The 7897-nt window shown below is 43.2% G+C and overlaps 1 long non-coding RNA gene across 1 annotated transcript; it reads left to right on the forward strand.

The window, feature by feature from the left end:
* Window positions 1-480: 480 nt before the first annotated feature.
* Window positions 481-7142, forward strand: LOC309651896. The gene is made up of 2 exons (XR_014258446.1): window positions 481-1694; window positions 1729-7142. It is a non-coding gene; the product is annotated as an uncharacterized lncRNA (long non-coding RNA).
* Window positions 7143-7897: the final 755 nt, after the last annotated feature.

The following is a 7897-nucleotide window of genomic DNA, read 5'->3' on the forward strand; positions in this document are numbered from 1 at the left end:
GAGTTGAATGACTGATCAGAGTCAGGGGTAAGTGTTTGACAAGATTCACTGCTCAACGTTTGACCAGGATCAGGGCTCAAAATGTGACCACAATCAGGGTACGACAGCAGGTGACAGAAGTCAGGGCTCAGCATGTGACTGGGTCAGAGCACAGCATCTGACTAGGATCCTGGATCAGTTGTGACCAGGGTTCCAGTTCATTAATCAGTGAATGGTTGAAAATTTGACTAACATTAGGGCTCAGAGTATGACCCCATTCGAGGCTCATCAACTATCAAGGGTCAATGTTCAGCTTGTGAGCAGAGCCAGGGCTGAGCATGTTACCCAGGTTAGGGCTTAGATCATGACTAGGGTCAGAATTCATTGTGTGATTTGGCTAAAACTCAATGTGTGATTGCTGTCAGGGTTCTGTATGTGACATGCATAAGGCTCAATGACTTATCACGGTATGGGCTCAGTGTGTGGACAGGTTAAGGGCTCAGTGTGTGGACAGGTTAAGGGCTCAGCATGTGCCCAGGGTGACCTCTGTCAAGTTGTTATCAAGCAAAGGATCAATATGAGAAAAGAGTCAGGTTTTGGTACATAACTGGGGTCACTACTCAATGTATGACATGTTACAAGTGTGAGGGCTCAGCATCTGACCAGAATCAGGGTTAATGGAGAGATCAGGGTCATAACTCAGTGTGTGACCAGATTCAGGACCCATGATGTGATTGGGCTTATGGCTCATTGGTTGACCATTATCAGGACACATCCAGTGACTCAGGTAAATATCCACTGTATGACCAGTCAGATCTCAACTGTAGCCTGAGTCAAGACTATTACCAGGTTAAAGGCTTAGCATGTAACCTGGGCCCCTGATAGGAGTGTGGTCAGTGTCACTGCTCAAGTGTATTAACTGGGTCAAGGCTCAGTGTGTTTCAGGACTCAATATGGAACTGGGGTCATAGCTCAATGTGTGACAAGATTTAAGGCTCAGTATGTGACCAGGTTCATTGCTTAGCATGTGACCAAAGTCAGGGCCCAGAAAGTTAATGGAGTCAGGGCTCAGAATGTGACCTGGGTCAGCACAATGTGTGTGACTAGGGTCGTGATTAGGGTCAGGGCTCAATGTGTGTCCAGGGTCAGGACTCAACATGTGACCAGTAATAGGCTCAAGGTGTGAGGTGTTACCAGGCTTAGGCTCTGACTAAATGGGCTCAGTGTGTGACGTGAGTCAGGACTTGGTGGGTGACCAGAGTCAGGATCACTATATGAATGTAGCCATGGTGCAGTGTGTTACCAGGCTCAGAGTTTAGTGTATTTCAAGGATCAGAGCTCAGTATAAGACCAAGATTAGGGTTTATGGTTGACCAGTGTCAGAGCTTATTATTTGGCCAGAGTCAGGGATCAGATATGACCAAGTTCAGAATCTGAGTGGATGGCTAGGGCTTAGTGTATATGTTTATAAGTGTTTTATTTCCTTAGTCATATTACAATAGAGTAGGAATTCATAGGTCAGTGTAGGGAATGTTGGAAATAAAGTTTCACGGTTACAAATTTTAAGTGAAACAATCCAGCTATGTTTTAAGGTTGGCTGAGCATTTCTCAGCTCCTTGCATACAAATGGGAAGATAAACTACAGTTTATCAAGGTGAAGCCACATGAGCAAAATGGTGTAAGACAAGAGAAAGAACATTTAATGTCTGCAAGAGGTGGCTTCAAATACCAGGTAAGCAGCATAAGAAGGTGGCTTCAAATACCAGGTAAGCAGCATAAAAAGAACATGAGGTCTTGATGAATAGTGAGAAACATGTGTGGTTAGTAGATTAGAGGCCTCCATGAGGTTGACAGCTGTCAGCACAGGAACATTAGAGGGAAGGATCTGGAAGAACTGGAGGTAATGTTTCCGGTGGTGAGGGAGGGGGATGGAAGGAATGGAGTTCAATGAGTATGGTTTTTCCTAATGATAAGGGCATGACAGTGGGCAAGAGAGCATCAGTTGGACTGGAACTTAACATTCCTGAAGAGAGAGGCTCCAGGTTGGCCAAGTCAGCATTGAGGTTGTTTAGGTTTTCATGAAGGATTAGAGGAATAAGGGAAGAAAGAAAGTTAGTGAGTATTGCATGTGACAAATATGTTGGGTGGGTGGGTCAAGATAAATCAGATTGATAGATAGCAGTGATGTGGATCGTGGGAATGGCTGTGTCATTCTCAAGGTGCAAAACAGACATCACCAAGCTAGTCCTTTATCAAAGTACACACAAAACTGTCAAAACAGTAAATTCAAAGTGAAATCAGTAAGTTCTTTGTTTGTAAAGTTTCTGAGTTTTCTGGACATCTATAATGCAGAATGAGAGACATTGTCACATCCAAAGTACAAGAAAGGAAGTGATTGTGGCCTTTCCATGACCGGCCAGTATGATCGGTGTCCAAAGATGCAGTGAGAAATTGGTCTGACATAATTGTGAGTTTGTTCACACTAGCTCTCTGTGAGCCTGGCTCCCTTGCCTATTAACGTTATATTTATGTGACTTTCATCCCTCCTCTGCAGTTGGGGTCACCCCACTCTCCTTATGTTACAGAGTCTCCTTTGATGCCATTTTTGGGGATTCCATTGAGGTTAGTTTATTCTGTGACTCCTGAAACCAACCAACTACTCTCAGTTCCAATTTGTCACAGGATGAATGAGGTCCTCCTGTATATTGTTTTCAAATGTTAAATTCCACATCAGCATATAACCAAAAAGATGAGAAACACCAAGTGTTGGTCTAAATTGGAGAAAAGAGAACCCTTGTGCACTGTTGGTGGGAATGTAAATTGGTGCAGCCACTATGGAAAATAGTATGGAGATTCCTCAAAAAATTAATAATAGAAATACCATATGATTCAGCAGTCCACTTCTGTGTATTTATCCAAAGATAATAAAAACACTAAGTTGAAAAGAAATATGCACCCCAATGTTCACTGCAGCATTATTTACAGTAGTCAAGATGTGGAAACACTGTATGTGTTCATTGATGGATAAATGGATGAAGAAATTGTCGGACCTCATTGTTACCCAAAAGCATCCAGGAACTGCAGATTTTGAAGCTTGGAAAACATGATTGCAAAGCCTAGACTAGAGTTTTTTGTGTCCTTGAGATTCTGTATGAATTATAATTAGTAAAATGGGGCCAATGCCCATCTTGGAGGGTGTCTGTGCATCTTAGCAAGACATGTAAATGGCCAATTTCCCAGACATTCATCAACAAAAATTTTCTGATTACCTGCTATGTGCCTTATTACTATTGTAGGTACCAATCTCTGATCTCACAGAATATTCCACCAGAGGGTGACAAATGCTGTGTAGAAAGATACAACAGGTCAGGAAGAAAGGGTATGAGAGGAGAATGTTCTTTTATTCATGGTGACTAGGGAAGCCCTCCCTGACATAATGATTGAACAAAGGTCTAAAGGAAATGAGGGAGCAGGCAGGCCATGTGATTAACTGTGGGTAGAACATTGCAGTCAGATGGAACAGTATGTGTCCTGAGAGGAAAACCCATTTGGTGCATTCCTGGAATTTCAAGGAGTCTTTTGATACTGCTAAAGTCTTCATCTCAGGGTTTGACACATAACACTCGTTGTAAGCCATCTGGTATTACTCTCTCTGTTTCTCCTATGACCTGTGAAGGAGGTGGGGATATCCCTATTTGCTATGGACTATATGTGTCCTCTCAAAAATTCATACGTTGAAACCCTAGCCCCCAGTGTGATGGTATTTGAAGTTGAGGGTGGAGTCTTCATGATGGGTTTAGTGCCCCTGTAAAAAAAGAGCAAAGACTTTGTTTTCCCTCTCCCTCTTTCTTTCTGTCATGTGAGGATACAACAAGAAAGTGGTCATCTGTAAACCAGGAAGAGGGTCTTTACCATAAACCCAATTATACTGGCACCTTGATCTCAAATTTTCAGTTTCCAGAACTGTTAGAAATAGACACAAGAGGGAGGGGATATAGGGATATATGTATACATATAGCTGATTCACTTTGTTATACAGCAGAAACTAACACAACATTGTAAAACAATTATACTCCAATAAAGATGTTTTTTAAAAAAAGAAAGTAAGAAATTATCAATTAAGCCACCTGGTCCATGCTATCTTGTTAGTTAGCCAAGCTGACTATGACATCATTTTACAGATAAAGGATCTGAGGGTGAGAGAAGTGCCCTGAATATGCTCTCCTGCTCATACCTGAAATTCCTAACAGTGGTGTGAAAACTTCTACTTCATCATGAGAGACAGAGGGATTGAGCTTCACAGCTGGAGGGGGAACACAATCTACATTGAATTCAGCCAATCAGAAGTTTAATTATCATATGGAAATCATACTCAACATAGCATCTTTACTTTTGATGGAGGACAGGACTTTAGGAATGAGAAAGGAACTGGGATGCAGGAGAGAAGCAAAAAGGGGAAGCGGGGGGACAGTGAGAAAAAAAACACATCATGATTGGGAAGGGACAGAGGAGACTTCTGGGATACAGACAGTGGTCTACTGCTTGAACTTCAAGTATAATTGTAGACTTGTTTATTTATCCTTTCTGTTCTGTCTGATTTTGCTCATGTAGTTTGAAGCTCTGTGTTTGGATATAGCATAGAAAAGAAGTAATATAAGCAAGCCGATTCTGCTATCTTAATAAAGCCCTGCTCACAATGTTTGCCTTTGCCCAGAATCTTTGAACTTAGATTTTGAGAGTGTTCCCACAATTCCTTAATTAATAAGGGTAGTTTATAGTGCATAAACTGTTCCTACAAATAATATATTTTATACCGAACACTTAATCTTTCAGGAGTCTAGAATATTGACATTTGCTAGGCAGAGGGTGCCCAAGTGACCAGCTGCCAATAAAATCCTTTCATGCTGTATCTCTGAAGAGTATTCCTGATAGGCAAATTGTCACAAATCATGCTGGAAGGAAAAAATGTGTGATTCCACAGGGAGAGAACACTTGAAAGGTTTTTATTGATAGATGTCTTCCAGTCTTCACTCCAGGCAACTTTTACATTTGCTAATTTTACTTTGTGTACTTTTACTATAGTAAATCCCATCCACTTGTTTCCCTGTAGAGATTATTTCACCTGGAGCTTGCAATTACCCACTTTAGAACTTTCAGAACATGGCTATGGCCTTTTCCAATGAAGAGCTCGCCCTGTTGGACACATACCAGAAAAAGCTGAATAGAGGTGTGAGAACATCAGTCACCTGGTTTCCATAGCCTAGAACTGCCAAAATGGCAGAGTAGGAAGACCCTGAGCTCACCTCCTCCTATGGGTATAACAAAATTACAACTATTTAGAAACCAATTATTGATGAGAAGGAACAAAAAAACTAGAAGAAAAGATGTCTTACAACTAAAGATATAAAGAAGGAACTAAAATGAGATGGGTAGGAGCAGTGGAAATGTGGTATATTCAAGACCTATACCACCAGGTGGGTGACCCACAAATAAGAGGATGATTACAATTGCAGAGGTTCTCCCCAAGAGGTGACTGGCCCAAGCCACAAATCGGGCTCCCCAGCCTAGAGGTCCTGCACCAGGAAGATGAGACCCAAGAATGTATGGCTTTGAGGGCCAGAAGGGCTTATTTTTGGGAAAGCCAGAGGACTGTAGGAAATATAGACTCCACTCTTAAAGGGCACACACAAAATCTCACATGCTCCAGGACCCAGGGCAGAAGCAGTAAGTTGAAAGGACCCTGGGTCAGATGCACTTGCTGATCTTAGAGCGTCTTCCAGAGAGGCAGGAAGCAAATGGAGCTCATCCTGGGAACACTGATGCTTCCAGCCATCATTTTTGGGAGCTTGTTTTACCACGAGGACACTGATGCTGGCAAGCACCATTTTGGAATCCTCCCTCTAGCTTATTAGCACCAATCAGCCTGTCAGCACTAGTACTGGGATGCTTCAGCCCAAGCAGCTAGCTAGGTGAGTATGCAGCCCCAACCACCAGCAGGCTGGCTGCCTTAAGATGCCTTGAGTCCCCAGTCTGGCCCTGTCCACCAGAGGGATCATGACCTGGCTCTGCATACCAGTGCATTGGCACCAGCCTCAGGACCCACAGGGCCCTGTAATTAGAGACCCTGGGATCCAGGGCCACCCACTAGTGGGTAAGAACTACACCTGGAACCAGCCTCACCCACCAGTGAGTTGGCACCAGCCCTAGGACTCCCTGGGCTCTGACCATGTCCACCAGCAGATCAACAAACCAACTTTGGAACCCACAGGGCCCCACAGCTAGAGACCCCAAGACCCAACTCCACCCACCTATGGGCCAACACTAGCCTCAGGACACAGTCTCATCCACTACTGGGTAGGCAACAGCTGTGTAATGTCCTGGACCCTGCTCCCACCCACTAGCAGGGAGACTTCAGCCGCAGGACCACTGAAACCCCACAGTCTGCATTGTCAGGAGCCAGTCCACCCACAGCAGGTGGAAACCAGACCCAGGACATCATGGGCTCTAACCCTGCCAGCAGCTGGCTGACACCAGCTCTGAGACACATTGAACCCCTCAGACAGCCATACGGGGATCCAGACCCACTTACCAGCAGGCTGAAACCAGCTTTGGGATACCCCAGACACTGTAACCAACAATGTAAGGAGCCAACCCAGCCCTCTAGCAGGCCAACACTAGATCTGGGACCTTAGGCCCTGCAATCACCTACCCCAGAACACAGCTCTACCCACCAGTGGGCCAGCATTAGCTCTGGAACCCCTGGAGCTCAGCAGCCAGCTACCTCATGATCTGGTCCCACCCACCAGTGGCCAGCAGCCTCTGCACAAGGCAGGACCTAGCAACCCACTGCACCAAGGATGAGTCACTCCTACTTCTACCAGACTGCCCACATTAGTCAGCCAGCTACAACATAAGGACCCACAAAACCCATATAGGGGACAATCCTAGAGCATATAGGCGACCAGAGGTAGTGCACTGTTGGTACCCATAGGACATCTCCTACAAAAGGTCACTTCTCCAAGGTCAGGAAACATAACACTCAACCTATCAAATACATAGAAATAAAAACAGTAAATTAGGCAAAATGAGGTGACAGAGGAATATGTTCCAAATGAAGGAACAAGATAAAATCTCAGAAGAAGAACTAAGTGAAATAGAGATAAGCAATCTACCCAAAAATAGTTCAAGGTAATTATCATAAAGATACTCAAAGAACTCAGGAGAAGATTGGATGAAAAGAGTGAGAATTTAGAAGGTTTTTTTTCTTTTCTTTTTTTTTCTTTTACAAAGAGTTAGAAAATATAAAGAAGAACCAAACAGAAATGAATAATGCAATAACTGAAATAAAAAATACAGTACAAGGAATCAACAATAGATTAATGAACTGAAAGAAAGAAGTGGAAATTACTGAAGCTAAACAGAAAAAAGAAAAAGAATAAGAAGAAATGAAGACAGTTTAAGAGACCCCTGGGACAACATTAAGCATACTAACATTCACATCACAGGGGTCCCAGAAGGAGAAGAGTGAGAGAAAGGGCCAGAGAACTTATTTCAAGACACAATAGGTAAAAATTTCTCTAATCTGGGAAAGGAAACAGACATCCAAGTACAGGAAGCAAACAGGATCAACCCAAAGAGAACCACACAAAGACAGGCTGTAATTAAAAAGGCAAAAAATTAAACATAAAGAGAGAATACTAAAAGCAGCAAGGGAAAAGCAACAGTGTACATACAAGAAAACTCCCCTAAGGATACCAGCTGACTTTTTAGCAGAACTCTGGAGGCCAGAAGGGAATGGCATGACATATTTAAAGTGACGAAAGGGAAAAACCTACAACAAAGAATACTCTACCCAGCAAGGCTTTCATTCAGATTTGATGGAAAAGTCAAAAGTTTTATAGGCAAGCAAAACCTGAAC

The sequence above is a fragment of the Balaenoptera physalus genome (assembly GCF_965194825.1).
Source record: "Balaenoptera physalus genome assembly, chromosome: X".
In the NCBI taxonomy this organism is placed as follows: Eukaryota; Metazoa; Chordata; class Mammalia; order Artiodactyla; family Balaenopteridae; genus Balaenoptera; species Balaenoptera physalus.